Raw genomic sequence first — 26,303 nt, forward strand, 5'->3', positions numbered from 1 at the left:
TCGCTGCATGAACCGACATCTGGAGTTGGTTAATCTTCTTGGCTAGAAGCTCCACCTGAGCTGTCAAGGCTGCTGTAGAATCCACTTGGTTGACCACTCTGTGTCTTCCTAATCGTCTCTTAGAGGATTTCCACTGATAATTGTTCATGGCCATTTCTTCTATCAAGTTTTGAGCCTGCTCGGGCGTCTTACTGTTTAGCGCCCCACCTGCTGCAGCATCCACCATCTACCTCGTTGTAAGGTTTAACCCGCTGTAGAAGGTCTGAACCTGCATCCACACTGGCAATCCGTGATGTAGGTAGCATCTCAACAGGTCCTTAAACCTCTCTCATGCATCGTACATGCTTTCATCATCAAACTACACAAAAGAAAATATGTCATTTTTAAGTTTAGCAGTTTTAGCAGGAGGAAAATACTTATATAAAAAATTTTCAGCCAACACCTTTCAGGTAGTAATCGTCTGCTGTGGAAGAGATTGCAACCATCTCTTTGCTCTGTCCCTCAAGGAAAATGGAAACTATCTCAGCCGAATGGCGTCATCGGTTGTTCCATTTATCTTGAATGTGTCAAAAATCTCCAAAAAGTTGGAGATATGAGCAGTGGGATCCTCGCTGGGCAATCCTCCAAACTGCACGCTCTGCTGGATCATCTGGATAACATTGGCTTTTATCTCAAAATTGTTGGCCGCTACAGTAGGTCTGACTATACTAGTTTTCGTCCCATCTAAAGATGGTCGAGCAAACTCGTACATCGTCCTCTAATCGTCATCGGCCTGGGGGTTGTGGTTCTCCATCACGTTAGCTCTTTGAAACTGAACTGTAACTCCGACCTCCTCCTCAACTGCCTGCAAACGTCATCTCAATAATCCGAGAGAGCGCTCTTGGTCAGATAAGGGTTCTATGGGATCAGGGTTAGAGCTCCTGGTCATAAACTACCTGAAACTGACAACTAAACAGCCACCAATCAATAAAAATAATAAAATTATGAATAAAGAATAAATAAATAAATAAATAATGACTAAAGTAACACAAAAACAATTCCCTCTAGTTCACCGTTACAGCTCCCCAGCAACGGCGCCAAAAACTTGATGGGCTACTGATGCAACCTACACCTAAGGCAGTGAACCTATCGATGCAGCCTAGCACTAATGAGTATCAAGGTCGTATCCCTGGAGATCGGGTGAACCTAACGTTACTACTATTCGCTATGTTATCTAGGCTGAAATAAGGTGTGAGAAGTCTAATTTAATTAACTAATGACTATGAATGCAAATAAATAAATGAACAGCAACTAACAATTGAAAGACAACCGCAACAAGAGTAACAAACCCAAAGGGGACCTAAGTGATGGAATTCTAAGTTTGATTTTACAAATTACCAATTTTGCTTACCTGTGCCTAAATCCTGAATTGAACTCAGTTCCTCTCTCGAGATCACTGAGTTCCTAAACCTACACTAACCTCATGGAATCTCTTCCTATTAGATTATTACAGATTAGCATTAAAAGTTGTTAATTCTTAATCCGGCGAGTAAATTAACTTTAGCTCTAAATGTTAACTACCAGTTCTTATTATTCAAATTCCAGTTATAACAAGCATTTCTCAATGTCAAGAGACAACCTAAAAGAAAATTAGTTCAACGTCTCAAATTAACTGAATCAAATTTTATTACCGAACATCAAGGAGATTACAAGAATAGCAAATAAAAATCTAATAACTAAGCACAATCCATCAACAAAGGTGAACCCTAATGGGTTCGGCAGCCTTAGCTACTGATAATGAAAGAAACAAATACAAAAGGAAATAAACAACAGAAAAGGAAATGGAACATGTAACCCCTCTTCTCTCGAATCGGAGCGGAAATGTCGCAAACCAACTCTGAAACCAGCCTCAAGTATGGATCTCGGATGTCTCAATCAATCGTCTACAACCTTCAATCTTTGCTTGAATCTCCCAAATCAATCCTTTGAAATGACGTTGGTCTCCCAAAATGTCAAGAATAAAGGTGTAAAAGTGAGAGATCGCACGAGTAGAGAAGTCTAGAAATCAGAAGTGGAACCTTATCTCATTTTGCGTGCGCCTACTTATAGGCAGAAGTGCCATAGCCCGTGCCACGACCCGTGAAAATATGCACGGCCTATGCCATGGCCCGCGCAACGGGCAAAGGATGTCATGCAACTGCCCGTGAAAAAGCCTCAAAATGCGCGCCAACAAGAAATCGAATCCGACAAACATCTAATATGCGTAAATCATCCACATAATCAATTTCCCATCAAGGAGTCCGAAAACCTGAAAAACTCAGAAACATACCAAAGTGCGATCAAACAGGAATAAATATGACTCAAATACACGAATAAACGACTGATAAATAGATCTGAAATCAGAATGCTCGAGATGACAGGTCCAATAGATCTGAAAGTTCACCTAAAGTAGTATGTAACGATCATGGGAACTACTCAGCTTAGCAGAATCCAAATTGTCAAGCTATTTGTGTTGTCTCTTAAAGGACCCGCTATCAACTAGTACCACGTTCTAGAAAAATCCATCGAAGTTGAATGACGATATTTATGCAATTCTTTTGTCAAAAAATATGATTACAATACTCATTTGGAAGTGTCGATCAGGGATCTCGAGTCCACCAAGCAGAAGCCAAATGAGTCCTTCTCTAATTTCTTGACTATATGGAGGAATAAGGCGGGAGTGATGAAGAACAAGCCCTCTGAAAAGGACTAAGTTCATATGGTGATCCAAAACGCTCTTCCATAAAGTGTTGAAAGGTTGAAGATGATGAACCTGAAAACCTTCATGGACTTGTACGATGATGGGCTACAGGTCAAGGAAATCGAGAGCGATAAAAGAAAGACTATGTGAACTGGTGGAAGGGTGAATTACCAAGCTGGAGGGAGCAGGACCCTGGATGTGAATGCTGTGCAACAACCAAGGAAGTTCTCCAATTTTAAACAACCTCTCTCTAAGATCTTCAAGAGATTGGTGCAGAATGACATGCTCCAACCTATTACCTTCAAGAACCTATCAAACCCTAACGCACCCGGATATAAACCGAACACCTATTGTAAAATCCACCAAGCACCTTACCACCACATTAACAACTACATCCAGCTAAAACATGAAACCTAGGACCTTATCGATGTCGAAAAGCTCACTGACCCTGACCAACCCAGCACTAGAAGAAACCCCTTACCAAACTACAATAACATACCAACCCCAAACCAAGTGTCCATGATCAACCCTGATTTCAGCGAAGAGGAGATCATGAACTCTTTCATATACATACCTTAAGCTGAGTCAGAAGCCAAACCAGATAGCCCACAAAAAACCTTCACCGAGTTGGGGCACCACTATCCATAGTATTCCATCACTTAAAATGGAGCAGGAAGCTTAAGCCCTAATGGCCAAAGGACAATCCTAAACTTCATAATGTTTAATATTATGAGTATCACTGGAGTTTCGGGCATGTGATCAACTAGTGCAACCATCTCAGGCATAAGAGTCAGGACTTAATCGACTTTAGAGAATGGAGGTTAAGCAACTTCCTCGGTATGAGTGTGAAGACCTGTTAGGTCAATCCTCGGGCAAACTTGACTTCAAGGTCTGATGTTTGACGTCTCCTTCGGCTGAAATTTGAATTGAGGATATTGTGCCAAGTGGTTGGGGATCAGACAATGATCAAGCCGCTTGTGAGCCTTGTCTCCTAGAAATTTAGAAAGAAGGGAAAAAATTCGGTCATGGCTATTGACATCTGGTATAGCTCTAGGGATGAATGGTGAAATTCAAGACGCCAAGGCCAAGGACATCTATGCAGATAGCGATTTTGAAACTGAGCCAGCGGGTAAGGGTAAGGAAGCTGGGGTACAAGATTTGAAGCAGGATAAGGAAGCACCTGAAGATGGGGATGTCGCGTTGTTAGAATGGTAGAAAAATGAGAAGAAGACAACTGATGTTTGGGAACTGCTGATGCATTCATCGGACCACATAAAGGCTCTAATCTAGGCATTATCTAGTATAAGTGTTAGCACAACAACCACCCTTTAGGAGATTATCAAAACAGTAATTGACAAGACTACCAGGATGATCACCTTCTCAAATGAAGACCTACCATTTAAGGAAAGAGACCATCATAAGGCCCTTTACATAGCAGCAGAAATCAAGGGGAAGAGAACCCCATGTGTGATGGTTGATGATAAGTCAACCATCAATATGTGTCCTTCTTGCATACTCCCTAAGCTGGGGATGAGTGCGAAAGACCTGAAACCATCAGATATGGTCATAAGGGCTTATGATGAGATAAAAAGAGATGTGGAAGGAACACTTTCAGCACTGGTGAAGATGGGTCCTATTGAATCTTAGGTGGAATTCACCATCCTGGACATCCCAGTAACTTTTGCATTGTTATTGGGAAGACCATAGTTCCATGTCCTAGGAGGAGTCCCTTCCACAATACATCAAAAGGTAAAATTCCCTCATGAAGGCAAGATCATCACTATCAACTCCGAAGGTGGTAAGGTTGTTTCAACTATCCAAGAAGCTGTCAAAGAAATGGATGCCTCTATTGGATTCTAAGTAGTTATAATGTATGAGGATTATATAGGTCCTAAAGTAGCTAGCATGTTCAAGAAAATGAACTTCATGCCTGGAATGGGGCTAAGAAGGAATCAATAAGGTATCGCGGAGCTGCCAGACTCCAAAGGTTAGAAGACTCAGCGAGGATTGGGTTATTCTAAAGAGGAAGACGAGGGAAAACCAAAGGATAAGACTCTAAAATATGTGTTTGTCCATGAGTAATAGCTGAGCACCATAACCCAAGTCATCCGCACATTAAGCCGGTCAAATAGAAGATGAGAAGACTAAGGCTAGAATGGGCAAAGAAAATATGAGAAGAGGCTACTAAGTAGGTTAAGGCCAATTTTCTTGATGTGGTTGACTATCCCGAATGGTTGGCAAACATTATCTTAGTCTCGAAGAAGGATGGTAAGGTCCAAATGTGCGTAGATTACAAGGACTTGAATAAGGCATGCCCTAAGGATGACTTCCCTCTTCCTTATATAGATGTAATAGTTAACAGTGCCGCCTGGAATGCAATGTACTCTTTTATGGATGGATTCTCCGAGTACAATCAAATATGATGGTAGTGGTGGACAAGCTGAAGACGTCGTTTATCACTGAGTTGGGAACATACTGCTACAAGGTTATGCCTTTTGGACTAAAAAATGCAAGGCCAACTTATCAGAGAGCGGCACTTTGCTTCACGACATGATGCACAAGGAGGTAGAGGTGTACGTTGATGACATAATGGTTAAGTCTAAAATAAGGGAAGGGCACATCCAGGCTCTTGATAAGTTCTTAGGATGAGTAGAAAGTTATAATCTGAGACTCAAGCCGAAGAAGAGTGTATTCGAAGTACATTAGGGAAGCTGTTAGGGCATATAGTGAGTCAGCATAGAGATCGACTCAAACAAGGTTAACGCTATTCAAGAGATACCAACGCCAAAGACGGAGAAAGAAGTCAGAGGTTTTCCATAACGCTTGCAACATATCAGCAGGTTCATTTCCAGCTCACAATGGTTTGTAGTCCTATCATTAAGCTTTTGAGGAAGCATCAGCCTATTGTGTAGGATGAACATTATAAGAAGGCCTTTGACAGAATCAAAGAATATCTGATGAAGCCGCCAGTACTCAAGCCACCAAAAGATGGCAAGCTGATAGGCTAAATAGTGTTAGCTACAATCTAAGGCAGTGTACCTATCGATGCAGTCTAGCACTAATGGCGAGTATCAAGGTCGTATTCCTCGAGAAAGTGAAAGCCCAGAGTTACTCCTTTGTTCTTTGTTATATTAACCTAAAATGAGTGATGAATAATTTCTAAACTAACTAATAGCTACAAGTTAAGTTCTAAGGGAGATGCAAGAGTGAATGGATGGATATATGAAATAACCAAGACAAGAAAGCAAACCCAAAGTGAACCTAAACTAGTTGGTGATCAAACAAAAGATAAAGGATTGATGAATCCAATTATGCTACCCGTGGACGAATTCTTAACTAAATTCGATTTCTCTCTCGAGACAACCAAATTTCTAAACCTAATAACCTAAAGTTGGAATCTCTTCCTAACGATTGATTCTTAAATTAGCATTAAGCTTTAATCCGCCTCTATTAAGATTTGTTAATTCTTAATCCGGCTAGTTAATTATCCTTATCTCTAAGTGATTATTAACCAGTTCTTGCTATTCAAAATTCCAATTGCCAAATGGACTTCTCAATCAGACAAAGCAATCTAGACACCATAATTCACAACATCTCATGAATAATGCATTATTTTATTAATACTGAAAGCAAGAAGAATACAAAACCAACTCAAACAATCTAACAATATAATATTAAGCCAACATAGTAAAGAAATCCCAATGGATTTAATCAATCTAGCTAAACATGTTCATGTTTAAAACAATCTAGGAAATCAATTACAATAGAAGAATAATGAAAATGAAACATATACACCCTTTTCTCTCGAATCGGATGAACAACTCCAAATCTGGATCTACACTTTGATTAATCTCCCAAATTGCCTCTTGAATTGCTCCACTACTATTTTGCACTCGGAACCTTGCGATTACGGGATTCTTCCTCCCTGCAACTCTCTCTCTCGCACTCAATACTGTGCAGAAACCGAACCAGCCGCCAGGGCTCTATGTCACTCCTTCCCCCTCTTCTTCTCTAAGAAAAGTTCATTTTTCTTATATATTTAACTCAAGACTACCAAGTCCGTGCCGCGGGTTTCACCACGGCCGTGTTGCTCCCCGTGTTGGCCACCACGGGCCGTGCTGAAGGAAGTTCAGGTCGAACTGGGAAGGCTCGTACTTGGTAAAGACAATTCTGCCTAAAGGTGCTGCTAAGATCTCAGACCTAGAAGGGAATGAGTTCATTGAACTAATCAACATAGATCATCTCAAGAAATACTATGTGTAAGAAATAAAATAATATAAAAAATAGCCTGCTGATCGGAAAGCCTGAAAAGGCTGGTCAGGCAAAATTCAAGGCAAAAAAAAGAAAATAATTAGCTAGAAAATTTGAAAAGACTGCTGATAACATGAGTTATATCTTGAGAAATTAAAATGTACTCATTTACGCTTTTACTAAATGAATTAAATTGTTTCGAATTATTATCAAACATATATATTTCTGTTTACCATTCTACACATTAACTGAAAGAAACAAAAAAGCTAAAAGTTCTAAGCAAAATAAATAAGATTTAAAAGGAAGCATATTTTCTATATTCTTATCCTCTTCGCATCTGCATCCCTAGATAGAGCAGCTATTCTCGAGTTCTCTTGAATCGGGCAAAGCCAGGAGAAGCGAAGATCTAGAGTTGAACCCAAGCCTTGAAGTTGTCATCGGTGGTCAAATCACCCTCAAAGTCAAGGTTTCGCTTTATGTCTCGACGGGGCAATAGTCTCTCGATCTTATCCAAGAAATCCTGTCTGAGTGGGAAGCCTTCATATTCAGGTGGAAATTCCAAGATCCATTGCTTTTTCCCACATTGACAGTCTCGAAGGTGTGTAAAAAGTGGATGCTTGTAGTTTAGGCAAGGGTACGCAATCACTATACACCATGAGTGTGACATGCTTGATTCTCCACCAAGACCAAGTCCAGTGAATAAGTGTGTCCAGAACGCTTTTCATCTAAGAAATCCAGGCATCATAACCCCATATAGGGTAACAATAGATTGAGTTTGCAGGTGCTTCATCTCGTACTTGTCGATATTCCTTGGGATGGTCAGTATCTGAAGCCTCTCCCACAGCCAAATATGCAAAAATAGAAAAATAAAAAGAAAAAAAGAAAAAGGAAAAAGGAAGCTAAGTTGAGAATCCGAAAGGGTGGCTTAGGCAAAAATAAAGTTTGCTAAGTCGAAAACCCAAAAGGACAGCTTAAGTAAAGTTTAGACAAAAGCCTGCTAAGTTGAAAATCTAAAAGGGCGTGTTAGGCAAAATTTAAGGCAAAAATGAAAATAGTAAAAAAGAAAGCGATTTGGCTATATATCTGTAGGAGAACGAGACTGCCACCAAACTATTGACGGGTTTTATACATGTCTAACTTAATGATGGTTTTAGCCAAGATGACTAGAATTCAATCTACTTCATGCTCCACCTGGTCAATAATGCTAGTAATTATGATATCTCCCTTTCCTTGGGGAGAAATTAGCAGAAATTGGGCATAAAGATAAAAGCCCAACATCTGATTCCAAGAAGGCGTGCCATTTTCCTTCTTCTCACAGCAAGAAATCAATGAAGTAAGGGTAATGTACTCACTAACAAAATGGAAAAGTACCTCAGTTGGGAGCATGTCGAACAATTCCACCTGTTTTCCAAGAAAAGGCTAATTGACTTTTGACAGGCAATAAGATGCATAGAATCCATGGGAATACCAAGAATAGCAGAAAATCTTCAATCATGGGGCACAATTCTTGTCCATTGAATCTAAAGAGGTGGTCCCTTAGGCAACAAAAGTTGATAGTAGAGTGGAGAAACCCATAATCAAGTTTGATGTGTTGCATGGCCTTGAATAATGAGAGATGGAATTTCCTAAGTTTAATCCAATCATCATATGTTAGGGTTTTGAGGAAACTTTGCAGACTTTTGGCACTCTTTTGAGACATTTTTTTTTTTGCGTTTTAAGTGTGAAATTGCATGTGAAAAAGTGAAAGGGCTAATGGATATATATAAGCCTCAAATCAGTGTCTAATTTAGACTCTGCAACTGTAGAGCCGATTGAAACTATGCACAGCCAATCAGCCATGCACAAAGCCGAATCGGTTGTATGGCCTCCTGATGTAATTTTTAGCTAGTTTCAGCCATTTTTCGAGTGCTCATTTGGTTTTCAATGCACACAAGCTCATACGAATGATAATAAAGGGAAATGAGCAAAATAAAAGTAATTCAAAAGCGAAAATCATGATTTTATATCTTTAAAAAGTCAAGACCTTACCAGAGTTTTGAAAGTCAAAAATTCTACAAGCAATAATAAAAATAATCAAAAGAAGACCAGAAGCCGGAGTTCTCTTCTGAACCCTCCATCTTATCATTCGAGTCGGTGTCCATCCCCTAGGTCTACAAGATTGATAGCTAAAGTGTCAAAGTATCAATCCGGCATTGCTGGGCATTGATCTGATGCTGCCGGTCGTCCACTTGCCCCTGCAAGCCCCTCATGGTCTCTCTGATGAAAACCTGAAAGGAGATTAGTTAGTGTATTTCATTCATTCATACATGCATACATGTTATATTGCATAAATCATTTTCTTATCTGCTAGTCCTCACCGAGGATAAAGAATTGCCTCCTCGCAGTACTGACCAGTCGATGTACGTGCTCCAACTTGTCTCTTTGAACCTGCATGGTTATTTGCATAATATGTCACTAACCTTTTAGGAAAAGAAGATGTGAAAACACAAAGAGAATAGTAACTTACATGAGTGCAAGCACTCAGAATGAACTCCGAAGGGAGGCATTGCTTCATGGTAAGCCAATGCTCCATCACACCGTATAGTCTCCAATACGAGACCAACGGATCTAGAGGGAATGAAACACTCCCTGGAACCACATCAGATGTGGTTGTAGGAGATGCCTCAGACGCAGCACTAGCGGAGGAGCCTGTAATATGGGAAGGCTGGAAACATCGGGCGGATCGCCTCTTACTTGGCTAACGAGCAGCAAGAGCATAGTGGAGGAACTGTAAATAAAATAATTAGGAAAGCGGGACACAATAGAAAGGGGAATTCGAAGTAAATCCAAAAAATACCCGAGCTACGGTGTCATTGCCTTAGGCATCAAAGAAGTGTAGTCTGTCTACCGAGATCGAATGATAAGATCCTTGGGCTCATCATACCCCGTCAAGCACTCTAATAATTCCTCGGTAGCAAGGTTTATCGTCCAAAACATAGAGAGATGAGGAGATAATGCAACTCGGTGCTTGCTGAGGCCTCACTTCCAGCCATATATCCTCTCTCCTAAGTACCACGATTGGCAGACAGGTCCAGTCAGCAGAATCCTCCTCTGCTCGAGGTCAGCCGCGGATAGCATGTAGGGGTCCCACTGGCAGTTTAACTAATCACCTTGAATCTAAAAAGCAGTAAAGGTAAGTAACTATGTAAATAAAGCACAAATATGACTAATAAATTGTATTTTTACCTGGTCCCAGGTTAAGCTATTGATCCATATGTGGTGTATGTAAACCCGAGCCCACTCCAAGGTGACGGTCCTGATGGAGCCCTAGTGATTCAAGCGAAGGAAAGCCCGCCAGGTGCAGATGGGCTGTGAGTGCACTAAAAGTCCGTTCTCTAGGGCCCAAACCTGCAAAAGAAGAATCAATACTCAATGTATTTATAAAAGAAAATAAAAATAGAAGTCAGAGCATAACTTACATGGACCGCATGCTAAGAACTGCTGATCCTCTTGCTGCCTCAGACTATAACATCCATCTAATGATACAAGTATGCGAGAGTTATAGATCCCCAATTATAGGTAGAGACCTAGTCCAAATCCCGTAGCGGGGCCAAATAGTGGAAGTTCAGTGAGTTCCCTGAGTCACTAAACAATGTCGTACCAAAGTTGTACACCAAGAAGGCTTGGGCCATCTGATCAACCTCCTAAGCATTCCAAGGAACAAAGCTCCAATAATGGAGGGGGATGCTATAATAAGCAATACATCATAAGTTCTTGAATGTCAACAAGAACCAGAGCAGATTAGTGATGAAGCACTCCCGAATGTCGGGGCGCTGATCGTGGATCACATCATCAATAGCACAGGTGTGCCAGAGAAATGATGCTTGTGATAGCGAAAAAGGAAAGAGGAGAAAGTTTCAACTCACCGACTGGAGTGTGGAAGGTGTGAGTAGTGTCCATCCACCTCTCGAGCAGGGTATAAATAGAAGTGTGATCAACCTCCCGGTGATAGATGAAAGTGTGGCTACGAATCGACAGAAGCCGATATCTACAATCCTAGCCTAGACCGAGCTAGGGAACTCGTCGAACCACTCGCGAGCACTATTAAATTTTTCAAAAACTAGATCGACAGAACATCACCCTAAGAAGTCAAATGGACAAGTATTAAACATCATGTACATACAAAAAGACCCTGAACAAGTAAGTATATGTCTATTAGTTGTTGTTTTTTACAAAAAAAAGCCCCTGAGACCCTTATTCAGCCTTTGTGATGTGCGTAAAATACACACATCTAAATGGGATTTTTAAGATCGATTTTATAGATATTTGGATATGAATTGGTACCAACACTCACGTTATGCGTCTGTTTATGTGCATTAGGTCCAAAAGGAGTCAAAGGATGATAAAGGAAAGAATTGGAGCATAATTGGACGTCAAAGCTACCGAAATGAGCTAAGTATGCCCATGCAGAAGGTTAACACGGCCGTGTTGTATTCAACACTGGCCGTGTTGGATGCGCCAAACATGAAAAAGAAAGCTTTTAGGGAGCACGGCCACAGAGAGTAACACGGCTAGGAACACCAGCCCGTGTCCCCAACATGGCACAGAACACGGCCATGTTGGCGGCGATAAGGGGAATTAATTAAAAGAATAAAGAGAGGAAAAAAAGAGGAGGCTAGGATTAGAACGTCCCAAACCTAATATTTCTCTCTCTAAAGGTTTTCTGAGCTGAAACCAAGAGAAAAGGAGACTTGGATCAAGGTTTCAATCGGATTTCCTTCGAAGATTGAAGATTGGGCAAGGTTCGTCGATTGGTTTTCAAATCGAGTAATAGGAACAAGGATCGATTCAAGATTGAGCAAGAGGAATTGGGGCTGTTTACTCTCATCCAAGGGTGTATCGGGTTTTCTCTACCTTTGCTCATTGTTGTAATTGAGTTCTTGTGTATTTTGATAATAAACATGATTAGCTAGATTGATTAAATCCATTGGGATTTCTTTACTATGTTGGTTTAGTATTATATTGTTGGATTGTTTGGATTTGTTTTGTATTCTTCTTGCTTTCAGTATTAATAAGATAATCATTATTCATGAGACGTTGTGAATTGTGTGTTTAGATTGCTTTGTGTGATTGAGAAGTCCATTTGGCATTTGGAATTTTGAATAGCAAGAACTGGTTAATAATCGCTTAGAGATCAGGATAATTAACTAGCCGGATTAAGAATTAACAAAGCTTAATAGAGGCGGATTAAAGCTTAATGCTAATTTAAGAATCAATCGTTAAGAAGAGATTCCAACTTTAGGTTATTAGATTTAGGAATTCGGTTATCGAGAGAGAGAAACCGGATTCGGTTAAGAATTCGTCCACGGGTAGCATAATTAGATTCAACAATCCTTTATCTTTTGTTTGATTGCCAACTAGTTTAGGTTCCCTTTAGGTTTGCTCTCTTGCCTTAGTTATTTTAGTTATCAATTACTCTTGCATCTCCCTTAGAATTTAGATTGTAGCTATTAGTTAGTTTAGAAAGTATTCATCACTCATTTTAGGTTAATATAACAAAGAACAAAGGAGTAACTCTGGGCTTTCACTTTCCCGAGGAATATGACCTTGATACTCGCCATTAGTGCTAGACTGCATCGATAGGTACATTGCCTTAGATTGTAGCTAACACAAGTAGCACACATCAAGTTTTTTGCGCTGTTGCCGAGGAATTATATGAAAACTAGAGTGAAATTTGCTATTTGTTAATTTAGCCATTTTTTTTATTTCTTATTACTTTATGATTTTTATTTTTTATTTGTTTATTTATTTTATTTTATTTATACATATTTATTTAGTTTAAGTTTATGATTCAGATAATGAATGATAAGGAGGTTCAATGCTAAATTCAAACTCTTTGTATGACGCATTGGAAAATGGGATTAGGAACTAAGAGAGTGCCAAAAATTGGGATACCCGTGCATCTTTAGAAGCTCGAGTGGAATCGTTTTGCAGGGCTACCGATCAACTCTCCACTCCTATCCTTTCATCTCAAGTTTTTTATGGATTTTGTTGTGGTTTACATTTGAGTAATGATTGTCCAGTGTGTAGTGATTTTACTCCTTATTCTTATAACTGTGAATAGGTGAATTATACAGGCAATTGGCCAAATGACTCGTATGGAAGCACCTATAATCAAGAGTGGAGCACTTATTCACCCTATGGATGGAGCTTAGATGGCCCAGAACCACTGAATCTCAAAGAACCACATCAAAGAAGAAATTTAATCTTGCACCTTCAACTCAAGATGAAGAGTTAGTGTCGGAGGAGCTGATGATGAGGTTCATTACAAGTCTTGATGATAAATTACAACAAACAAAGAGGATACTTGAAGATCAACAAGCCTCGATTAACAACATAGAGCATCAAGTAGGCTTAATCTTCAAGTTACTAGCTGAAGAGAAATTGGGAACTCCATCAAACGCTACTGAATCCGAGGAACATTTGAGCTCGCTACTTATGCTCAGGTGAGAATTTTTCTGGTTTATCTATTATGTTTGACAATGATGCTTATATGCAGGACGACTCTTTGAACATGGAGATAGAACCAGAAAAGGAAGAGGCAAACATGATCCCTCTGAAAGACTACCAACAGGAATACACAGTTGATAATGCTGAGTTGCAGTTAGAGGAATTTTTTGTGGATTTTCCACAAGTCCGTTCGATGATGGAAGATGAGCATGAGTTATCCAATGAAGAAGTCTTGGAGGAGCTCGAGTTTCTTCTAGCAAGTGAACCAAGACAAGGACTAGAGGAAACCATTGACGTTCAAGAAATTGCTTCAATCCTTCCAATTGGTGAAACTTCAGCTTTCAAATTGGAAGAGCCCCTAGAGCATCATGACTACATGCAATTATATGAGGAGTGAGTCTTGCCCATCATACTGGCAGCTTGCTTGAAAGTCGGGAAGAGGACATTGACGATTATCCCTCTAAGCGGATACTTGAAGCCATTTGCTTGGAAGAAGGATGGATGGTCGTCGATCACGCCCAATTGCTTTTCACCATGAGTCCAGCTAAGAAGACTCATCACATCAAAAAGAAGCGCTTTTGGGAGGCACCCCAAATTTTATTTTATTTCTTTTTCATTTTTAATTTTTTTAATTTTATTTTTTTTACCCTTTCCTTTTGAAACATTTTATTAGTTTTAGTTTTCATATTTTATTTAATTTTTATTTTAGTTTCGATTTTAATTCCTTATTTTATTATTTGCAGCCACTCCTCCACCATGCAGACCGATATACCGATGCACCTCTTTTCACTCCCGGAGCCATAATCGTATGATTAGTTTCTTTTTCCTTTCTCATTTCATATATTTTGTACACTGAGGACAGTGTTCCCTTCAAGTGTGGGGTGGGTGATATTTATCCCATCTTAGTTATTTGTTTATTCTTTGTGCAATTTTTTGTAAAATTTTGAAAATTTTTCACTTTGTTTCGATGCTCTTACTGTTGACTTGATTTTGAAACCCTGTTTATGTCCATGTGATCGGGTAAAACCGATAGTGTTGAGTTTTGCAGAAGAGTGTAAGATAATTAGTTTGAGTTTTGCACTAAGTTGCTTTGGTTTATTTAATTCTGTTTTGATGATTTTTGTTTGGAACCTACTCAAAAGCACACTTGTGAGAAATTGAGCCTAAATTGTAAGCATACACGTTATATGCTTGTATTTATTTCTTGTTGAGAGTGCCAATTACTATCTTTACTTTTAGAACTTGCTCGGTAATGCTTATGAGGGCCACAAGGAGAGTTTAACACTTTGGTATGATAAAGGCACTTAGGTTTTTCATTCTAGCCAAATAGCCTTCATTCGTTTATTGATTCTGTAGATAACCCCTTCTTTCACCATTTTTTTTTATCATATTCCATTACCACTTAGTTTTATTCTGCTTTGGGTTATGATTTTGCACATGAGTTATTTTTATTGGGAATTTGTCTTGGGAATAGCTTTGGAATCTTGTAGCAGCTTACTTCAATCCAAAAAGAAATTCACTCTATTATGTGAATGTTCTTCCCTTATGAAAAAAAAGAAAATAAAAAGAAAGAAGAAAAATATATAAAAAGAAGAATAAGAGGGAAAGGTGATGAAAAGAAAGAAAGTAAGTGAGCCAAACATTTTGACTTGATTCCTATTTCCCACCTTAGACTACTATCCATTGTTTACCCCTTGTGATCATTGTGACTTGTGTGCATGTCATGTATTTCATTGCAGAACATCATAGGTTCAACTCTTACCAAATTTACCTACCCCTACCTGATCCCCATTACAACCCTTATAAAGACCTCTTGACATGGTTGTTGACTCTCCATAAGTGGTAGGAGTAGGATTTAAGAGCAAGCATATAGTAAGTAAGGCAGTAGTTGATGCATTGAGCAATTAAACACTACCCTTTAAACACTTTGAGTGATCTAGAGTGAATCTGGTGAGGAGTTGGTTCTGAATAATTTCATTGAGACAGTATTTTATGAATTATTGGCATCTTGGTTGTGAAACTTGAATTGATTACTTCGTTTCTTTTTGTTTGACTTACGCTTGTTAAGGATATGTGCAGGAGCTCTCTAGCTTGTCTATCAGTTTAAGTATTGTTTCTTAGTGGTTTATTTTCCTTATTTTACTTTTGATTGCTTGAGGACAAGCAATGAGCTAAGTGTGGGGTTATTTGATGTGCGTAAAATACACACATCTAAATGGGGTTTTTAAGATCGATTTTATGGATATTTGGATATGAATTGGTACCAACACTCACCTTATGCATCTGTTTGTGTGCATTAGGTCCAAAAGGAGTCAAAGGATGATAAAGGAAAGAATTGGAGCATAATTGGACATCAAAGCTACCGAAATGAGCTAAGTATGCCCATGCAGAAGGTTAACACTGCCGTGTTGTATTCAACACTGGCCGTGTTACCAACACGGCCACCAACACGGCCGTGTTGGATGCGTCAAACATGAAAAAAAAAAGCTTTTAGGGAGCATAGCCACAAAGAGTAACACGGCTAGGAACACCAGCCTGTGTCCCCAACACGGCACAGAACACGGCCGTGTTGGCGGCGACAAGGGGAATTAATTAAAAGAACGAAGAGAGGAAAAAAAGAGGAGGCTAGGGTTAGAACATCCCAAACCCTAATATTTCTCTCTTTAAGGGTTTTCTGAGTTGAAACCAAGAGAAAAGGAGACTTGGATCAAGGTTTCAATCGGATTTCCTTCGAAGATTGAAGATTGGGCAAGGTTCGTCGATTGGTTTTCAACTCGAGTAAGAGGAACAAGGATCGATTCAAGATTGAGCAAGAGGAATTGGGGCTGTTTACTCTCATCCAAGGGTGTAATCGGGTTTTCTCTACCTTTGCTCATTCTTGTAATTGAATTCTTGTGTATTTTGATAATAAACATGATTAGCTAGATTGATTAAATCCATTGGGATTTTTTTACTATGTTGGTTTAGTATTATATTGTTGGATTGTTTGGATTTGTTTTGTATTCTTCTTGCTTTCAGTATTAATAAGATAATCATTATTCATGAGATGTTGTGAATTGTGTGTTTAGATTGCTTTGTGTGATTGAGAAGTCCATTTGGCATTTGGAATTTTGAATAGCAAGAACTGGTTAATAATTGCTTAGAGATAAGGATAATTAACTAGCCGGATTAAGAATTAACAAAGCTTAATAGAGGCGAATTAAAGCTTAATGCTAATTTAAGAATCAATCGTTAGGAAGAGATTCCAACTTTAGGTTATTAGATTTAGGAATTCGGTTATCTCGAGAGAGAAACCGGATTCGGTTAAGAATTCGTCCACGGGTAGCATAATTAGATTCAACAATCCTTTATCTTTTGTTTGATTGCCAACTAGTTTAGGTTCCCTTTGGGTTTTGCTCTCTTGCCTTAGTTATTTTAGTTATCAATTACTCTTGCATCTCCCTTAGAATTTAGATTGTAGCTATTAGTTAGTTTAGAAAGTATTCATCACTCATTTTAGGTTAATATAACAAAGAACAAAGGAGTAACTCTAGGCTTTCACTTTCCCGAGGAATACGACCTTGATACTCGCCATTAGTGCTAGACTGCATCGATAGGTACACTGCCTTAGATTGTAGCTAACACAAGTAGCATGCATCACTTTTCATGGTAGATCTAGACTGTGCAGAGCCGATCAGCTCTGCATAGAGCTAATCAACTATGCGCACAGCCGATTGGCACTACACATAGCAGATCGACTATACAGGCTTGGGCACATGGATTTTTAATAATTTTTTGCAATTTTCAGACGTTCTGGATAAATAACATGTATATTAAAACAAAGTTTAAGCCAAGAAATCACCTATCTTACAGCTAGAAATGCATGGTGGGCGTTCAATTTTGCTAAAAGGGGGACTTCTGCTCCCTTCACAAGTCCAAGGTCATTTTGGTGAGAAATTGGAGCAGAAAACTCCTAATTCGGTGCGATTGGGGTACGTCCAACAAATCTTAAAGAAGAGCTTGCCATTTCGGGACTGATTTCGTGAAATTTGATGGAGAAATGAAGAAGAAATCACAGAAAGAGTAAGGTTTTGAGAGAAAAGTGAAGGAAAATAGATATGTCGAGTGAAGTGTGGATATAATATATATTTACATATATACATATATGTCCTAGTGGGGGGCAAGAATATTATTTAGGTCCCTGACCTGTCAAAATCACGTCTTAGTCCAAAAAGTTGATGCAAGTGCTCACAAGAAACATAGAAGGCTAGTTGGCAAACACAATACCAAAACGACCCGAAGGCTAGTTGATGCAAGTGCTCACAAGAAACATAGAAGGCTAGTGAAAGTTTCTTGGAAATTACAAGTTTGGTCCCTGACCTATTAAAATTATTTTTTAGTCCTTGAATAGGTCAAACACCAGTATAGCTTTTAGAGAGCATCAAAATGAATCAGACCGCACCCCGAGGCAAAAATTCTAACCAAAGTACTAGAAAGTGAAAAATTACCAAATCGACCCGAAGTGGTGAATTGTCTCTTGAAATGGAAAATAGCTAGATGGAAGTCTCTGCAATCATCACATCATCAGGAGTGGTTCCCAAATCAAATGGGCATAGTTCCTAATTCAGTAGGCGTGGTTCCTAATTCAAAGGGTGTGGCTCCTAAATCAACGGTCGTGGTTTGCAAATAGCAAGCGAGGTCCTCAATCTAAGCAGGCGAAGTCCTCGAAAATCCAAGCGGGCATGGTCCCCACATCACATCAATGATCAAGGTTCGAGCTTACAAGTTGAAGCTTTTACAGCTCATAGAGATATCCTTTTGTCGTATCCTTGATATTTATGATTTGTCTCAATTTACTTAAATTCATTGCATGCTTATAAATTTCGACAAACTAGGGGCAGCTGCCAGATCTAGATACTTAAGGGAATTACAGAACATCTTGTGATGAAAGTTACTGCCTTCTCGGGTCTCGAGAGATGAAGGATGGGCGAATTCAAGGTTAAGGCTGAGGTTAATCCAGCTGAAATTACCTTTGTTAAGAAAAACAAAGTTTGACGATTAAAACGATGGATTTCAAAAATTCAGGGACCTAATTGCAAATTTTTGTCAAACTTCCTTTGTGTAGAGCCAATCGACTCTATGTAGTGGCGATTGGCTCTATACAGAATTAGAGTTTTTCACTTTGACGTCGTTTCTTGTGATGATTTTACATTCAGATACAGATTCTAGATAGGTTTTAATGATAAGCATGGATTATTTTAATGGTAATTGTTTAAATTTTAAAGAATTAGATTTGGATATTTATCATCCTTTTTGAAAAAAGTAATAAAAGTTATCCCCTCTCTAGGGTTTTCTTGGAAATCCTACCCCTATAAATAAAAGATGCCTAAGGTTTTAAAAAAAGGAAATCAAGAGATGGAAGAGAGAACAAAAGCTAATATTGATTGAAGAAACTATCGTTCAATACTAGGCAGAGGGTTTAGGAGACTGAGAAAGATGGCCACTAAAGAAAGAACTACGTTCAGAATCTTTTTTTTTAAGTCAACAGAAGCTTCTTCAACACATCCAACATTGGATTCCCAACTAGTATTCGATTCAACTACATCTTCATCATATGAGACTTGCAGAACCATCAACTACAGTGACAACTTGAGGGTTTCCCAACATGCATCCATCATTATTAACATTATCATAAACTGCTTTCCTTATTTTTTTTATATTTTTTATGTTTTCCTTAGAAACATGATTAGGGTTACTTTTATTGTCTTATTTTTATGATTAATATGGTTAGATTAAGGTCTCTTATAAATCTGCATGTTATTAATTTATCGGGTTTTGAAATATGATAATAAGAACATTAAAGTTTTGAATTTGATAATTTTGCCAATATTAGGGTTTTGAATCTGATTAAACACATGCATAGCATCATATGATTAGATTTATAATTTCATTATGATTTTGTAATTAAATATGTTTATTAGGATTATATGATTAATCTGTTATCTTTGTTTACTGTGTTTTTTTAGTTTCTAGGGGTTAGTATTAGTTTTTAGGATTTTTTATTCAATCGATTGATTTCTGTTGTTTCTATTTTATTTTTATTTTATTTCTTTCACATTCTAATTGTTTTTCACCTTCTATGTATGTTAAAACTGGCTTTGGGGACGTGAGGAATACATTGAAAGTCAAAAAAGTTAGCCTAGATACCCTAAAGTTGATCGGCTCAATGCAGAGCCAATCAACTCTATGTTTAATGCCTATCGGCTCTACACTTTTTGTCCTAATTTTTGGCTTTTTATGAGTTCTGATGTATTTTCATCGATTTTGTGTACTGTATTAGATTTTAGGGCTTTTTCTTTGCAATTTTAGTTGTAGGCCGGATTGTAATAATTAGGTTTATATTATGCTCTTTATTTTTGTTTATTTCATGGCTTGATGTATAATAAATAATTATAACATGACTGCCTAATTAAAAACTAGACATATAGACTTAGGGCTAAAATTGGACCTAACATGAAAACTATAGTCTAGTAGGCTAATCAAACATTAATTAGGCTTAAATTGAAGTGGACTTAGCGGGCCTTGGTATGTTTTAGTTAGGATTGGGCTAAACTAGAAACAGGTTCACCCAAAACAAGCTTCATCATAATAAGTAGTCCATTGGGGCTAAAGATTGGAAATCAAAAGCATAACTTATAATTAGGGCTAGACTAAGTTGGCTATATACATAATTAATTACTAAGTTAGATTAACAACTCTAATGTGGGCTGGGCTTGAATAAAATGGGCTAGACCTCAGTAAATTATGTGTGTTATTTGGTATTCATGTGTATGAACTGCTTGTGTTTATAGGGAATAATTTATTAAATAATAAAATTAAAGACTAATATATATAAATAAGAAAGTTAGCTTTTGGATCCATCTATAGATTTATGGCGTAAGCTTCCTTATGGAATTTGAGAAACACCACTCTTTAGTAAAAGTGTCTTGGTGATTATCCGGGGGTGACTCCTATCTCCGTGCTAGTCTTAGTGATTATTAAGCGTGTTCCCGATTAGGTTGAAAAGCCTTACAATGGCATAGACACTAAAGACACTTAGTTGCGCGCTCGAAACTACCGCCCACACTACCCTTTTGGGTTTTCAACTTAGCAGACTCTTCCTTTATTTATTATTTTTTCTTTTTCTATTTTTTTCTTTTTTTACAGATTTGCCTGCATGAAAAGCTCTAGATACTGACCATCCCAAGAGACATTAGAAGTATGAGCCAAAGCATGTTGCAAGTTTGCTCTATTATTATGCCTTGAGGTCGTGGGAACTGAATTTTTTGGATGAAAGGCATCCAGATACACTCATCTGTTGGACCTACCCTTAGTGGAGGATTTGACACGTCACACTCCTGGTATATGGCTGCTGCATTGCCTTGCTTGGGCTACGAGCATCTACCTTCTATACACCGTCTAGGCTTTATGGCTAATATGGGAAGAAGCAACTAATCCTAGAATACCCTCCTGACTTCGAAGGCTTCCCATTGAGACAGGACTTCTTGGATAAAATTGAGATGTTATGGCCTCGCTATACCATAGAGCGCAATATTGATGCTGAAGGCGACCTAACCACAGATGACAACTTCAAGGCTTGGGTTTAGCTTCATACCACTACTGCACCTGGATGTAAGGTTTAAGAGGACTCCAGAGCTAGCTACTGAATCTAGAAATGCAAGTGCAAAGAGGAGAAAATGTGAAGGCTTATATCATTAGATCTCATACTTTTGCTTAAGACTTAGATTTGTGTTTTCTTTTTGTAGTGAATAAAGTAATAAACATTCATATGCACGTTTTAATAAAAACTCTAGACAATTTTATTCATTTAGTAAAGAGCCAACTAGGTACATTTCTATTTCTCATGATACAACTCATATTATCAGCCAGTCCTTTTAGATTTTCAAGCTGAACATATTCTCTCTTTATTGCCTTAACTTTTGCATGATCAGCCTTTTCAAGTTTATTGATTAGCAGGCTATTTTTTGTTATTTTCTTTCTCTTTTTCTATACATAGTATTTCTTGAGACAATCTAGGTTGTTTTACTCAAAGAATTCATTCTCTTCTAGGCTTGGAATCTTAATAGCACCCTTAGGCAGGATTTTCTTTATAGGATATGAGCCCTCCCAATTGGGCCTGAACTTTCCTCTAGGATCAAACACCGTAGACCTTGTGTGTTTCAATACCAAATTTTCAACTCTAATCTTCCCCAGTTTTACTTTCTTGTTGAAAGCTCTAGCTACCCTCGTCTGGTATAACTACATGTGACACAGAGCCTTCATCCTCTTTTCATCAATCAAAGCTAGTTGTTGGTACCTCTGATCAACCTACTGATACTCTAGTATGTTAGCTTCTAGCACAACTCTCAGAAACTTCAATTCTAGCTCAATTGGTAGAACCGCTTCAGCCCTATAAACCATGGAGTATTGTGTTTGCCTCTTTGATATTCACTCAGTAGTTCAGTATCCCTAAAGTTTGAAAGGTAGACAAAATGAATAATCCTTATGATTCCACACCATCTTCGAGAGAATCTTCTTTATGTTCTTGTTGGCTGCTTTAACTGCACCATTTGCTTGAGGCCTGTATGGGAAAGGCCTGTGATGCTCAATCTTGTACTGTTCTAAGAGATCCACCATTTCACCCATGAATTGAACCCCATTGTCTATCACAACATGATGCGGGACCCCATACCTACAGATCAGGTTCCTTTTTATAAACCCGGCCATCTATTTTGCCCTAATGGTAGTGAATGACTCATCCTCAACCCATTTAGAGTAGTCAATCGCCACGACTATAAATATATGCCTATTCGAGGAAGGCTTTATTTCCTCGATTATATCAATTTCCTAGGCTACGAAAGCCACAAAGATGTCAGATTGTGAAGTTCAGTGAGAGGCAAATGACTCAGATCACTTTATAATTAGCACTTACAACATTTCCTTAACAAGGCTTTGCAATCTTTTTCCACCGTCAACAAATAATAGCCTTAAAGCATGAGTTTTCTAGTTAACATTATGCCATTCATGTGAGGCCCACACATTCCTTTATGCATTTCTTCCATTACAATTTGTGCTTCTCTCTTAGTCAGACATTTGAGTGTTGGCGGCGATTTCGGGCACGCACCCAAGAGTATTTAGCGACTACGGCACTGTAAGGCTTTTCAACCTAATTGAGAACATGCTAACTAGTCATTGAGACTAGTGAGGAGATGGGAGTCACCACCCGGGTAATCACTGGGACACTCTTACTAATCAGTGGCGTTTCTCATATTCCATAAGGAACCTTACGCCATAGAGTCCAGAGATGGATCTGGAAGTCAACTTCCTTATTTGTGTATATTAGTCTTTAATTTTATTTTTTAACAAATTATTCCCTCTAAATGCAAGCAATTCATACACAGACATGGCAAAACATCACACATAATACATGTAAGTCTATTCGATTTTAATTATCCCAGCCCAGATTAGAACAATTAGCGTAGTATACTAGCCAATTACGTATAGGGCCCACCTAATCTAGCCCAATTACCAATTATGCTCTTGAATTCCAGCCTTTAAGCCTAATGGACTACTTATTATGAGAAGGCCCGTTCATTGTGATCTTAACCCTAACTAAGTACAAGCCCTAACCAAACATGCCAAAGCCCACTAGTTTACTTGGATTTTAGGGTTTTAGGCCCAGTTAAAGTTGATTAGTGATGTATGCTACTCGTGTTAGCTACAATCTAAGACAGTGTACCTATCGATGCAGTCTAGCACTAATGGCGAGTATCAAGGTCGTATTCCTCGAGAAAGTGAAAGCCCAGAGTTACTCCTTTGTTCTTTGTTATATTAACCTAAAATTAGCAATAAATAATTTCTAAACTAACTAATAGCTACAAGCTAAGTCCTAAGGGAGATGCAAGAGTAATTGATAAACGAAATAATCAAGACAAGAAGACAAACCCAAAGGGAATCTAAACTAGTTGGCAATCAAACAAAAGATAAAGGATTGGTGAGTCTAATTATGCTACCCGTGGACGAATTCCTAACCGAATTCTGTTTCTCTCTCGAGATAACCGAATTCCTAAACCTAATAACCTAAAGTTGGAATCTCTTCCTAACGATTGATTCTTAAATTAGCATTAAGCTTTAATCCGCCTCTATTAAGTTTTATTAAGTCTTAATCCAGCTAGTTAATTATCCTTATCTCTAAGCGATTATTAACCAGTTCTTGCTATTCAAAATTCCAATTGCCTAACGGATTTCTCAATCTCATAAAGCAATCTAAACATCACAATTCACAACGTCTCATGAATAATGCATTATCTTATTAATACTGAAAACAAGAAGAATACAAAACCAACTCAAACAATCCAACATAGTAAAGAAATCCCGATGGATTTAATCAATCTAGCTAATCATGTTCATTCTCAAAATATACAAGAATTCAATTACAAAAAATGAGCAAAGGTAGAGGAACCCGAATACACCCTCGGATAAGAGTGAACAGCTCCAATTCCTCGTGCCCAATTTTGGATCGATTCTTGTTCCTCTCTTCGTTCTTTTAATTAATACCCCCTGTCGCCTCCAACACGGCCATGTCCCTGGCCATGTTAAGGACACGGGCTGGTGTTCCTGGCCGTGTTACTCTCTGTGGCCGTGCTCCATCAGATCTACTTCTTCTTTGATGTCCAACACGGCCGTGTTGGTTCCCGTGTTGGTAACACAGCATGTGTTTGTGACCGTGTTGAGAACACGGCCAGTGTTGAGACTAACACGGCCATGTTCAGCTTCCTCATGCTCGTACTTAGCTCGTTTCGGCAGCTTTGACATCTAATTATGCTCCAATTCTTTCCTTTTTCATTCTTTGACTTCTTTTGGACCTAATGCACACAAACATACGCATAGGGTGAGTATTGATACCAATTCACATCCAAATATCCATAAAATCGATCTTAAAAACCCCATTTAGATATGTGTATTTTACGCACATCAAATAACCCCACACTTAGCTCATTGCTTGTCCTCAAGCAATCAAAAGTAAAATAAGGAAAATAAACCACTAAGAAACAACACTTAAATTGACAGACAAACTAGAGAGCTCCTGCACATATCCTTAACAAGTGTAAGTCAAACAGACAAAAATGAAGCAATCAATTCAAGTATCACAACCAAGATGCTATTGATCACAAAATACTATCTCAACAAAATTATTTAGAACCAACTCCTCACCAAATTCACTCTAAATCACTCAAAGTGTTTAAAGTGGTAGTGTTTAATCGCTCAATGCATCAACTACTGCCTTACTTACTATATGCTTGCTCTTAAATCCTACTCCTACCACTTATGGAGAGTCAACAACCATGTCAAGAGGTCTTTATAAAGGTTGTAATGGGGATTAGGTAAGGGTAGGTAAATTTGGTCAGAGTTGAACCTATGGTGTTCTGCAATGAAATACATGACCTGCACACAAGTCACAATAATCATAATGGGTAAACAATGGATAGTAGTCCAAGGTGGGAAATAGGAATCAAGTCAAAATGTTTAGCTCACTTACTTTCTTTCTTTTCATCACCTTTCCCTCTTATTCTTCTTTTTATATATTTTTCTTTTTTCTTTTTTTTTCTTTTTTTCATAAGGGAAGAACATTCACATAATAGAGTGAATTTCTTTTTGGATTGAAAAAGCTGCTACAAGATTCCAAAGCTATTCCCAAGATAAAAATTCCCAATAAAAACAACTCATGTGCAAAATCATAACCCAAAGCAGAATAAAACTAAGTGGTAATGGAATATGATAAAAAATGGTGAAAGAAAGGGTTATCTACAGAATCAATAAACGAATGAAGGCTATTTGGCTAGAATGAAAACCTAAGTGCCTCTATCATACCAAAGTGTTAAACTCTCCTTGTGGCCCTCATAAGCATTACCGAGCAAGTTCTAAAGGTAAAGACAGTAATCGACACTCTCAACAAGAAATAAATACAAGCATATAAAGTGTATGCTTACAATTTAGGCTTAATTTCTCACAAGTGTGCTTTTGAGTAGGTTCCAAACAAAAATCATCAAAACAGAATTAAATAAACCAAAGCAACTTAGTGCAAAACCCAAACTAATTATCTTACATTCTTCCGCAAAACTCAACACTATCGGTTTTACCCGATCACATGGACATAAACAGGATTTCAAAATCAAGTCAACAGTAAGAGCATCGAAACAAAGTGAAAAATTTTCAAAATTTTACAAAAAAATTGCACAAAGAATAAACAAATAACTAAGATGGGATAAATATCACCTACCCCACACTTGAAGGAGACACTGTCCTCAGTGTACAAAATATATGAAATGAAAAAGGAAAAAGAAACTAATACTGCCCTGATTATGGCTCCGGAGTGAAAAGAGGTGCATCAACAGTATAATGTCGCCGGTCTGATGTGGTGGAGGAGTGGTACGCTCTCCGAGGATCGGAAGTAGTGTCATATCGGGGTGGTGGATCGCCAGGAGGCGGCCAATAGGAGGCTCGTCAGGCTGCTGTGTTGAAAGGTGCTCAGTCGGAGAGGGAGGGCCAACTAGATCATCCGCTAGAGGGATGTCAAAATGGCTCTGCTCTGGAACCCGGCTCTGTGGACAGGCAGGTGCAAAGTCTGTAGTAAAAATATCATCAAACATGTCATTGGCCATAGAGGCCTCTAACCTACCTCCCTGCTCAATCGGGGGCTTGAAGCATAGCCTCGCCTCAAACCGAGGCCATCATCGGCTCGAAACTCGACTGACGCCGTAAAGGTCACATTGAAAAGCCTCTTGTCGAATGAAATGCTGCTGCTGCTCCTCTGCCAACCTCTGCA

The 26,303-nt window shown here is 38.5% G+C and overlaps 1 non-coding gene across 1 annotated transcript; it reads left to right on the forward strand.

Annotated features, from left to right (window-relative positions):
* Positions 1-284: 284 nt before the first annotated feature.
* LOC112534177 lies at positions 285-391 on the forward strand. Its single transcript, XR_003078482.1, has one exon. It is a non-coding gene; the product is annotated as a small nucleolar RNA R71 (small nucleolar RNA).
* Positions 392-26,303: the final 25,912 nt, after the last annotated feature.

This window comes from Ricinus communis, chromosome 1 (genome assembly GCF_019578655.1).
Source record: "Ricinus communis isolate WT05 ecotype wild-type chromosome 1, ASM1957865v1, whole genome shotgun sequence".
NCBI lineage: Eukaryota > Viridiplantae > Streptophyta > Magnoliopsida > Malpighiales > Euphorbiaceae > Ricinus > Ricinus communis.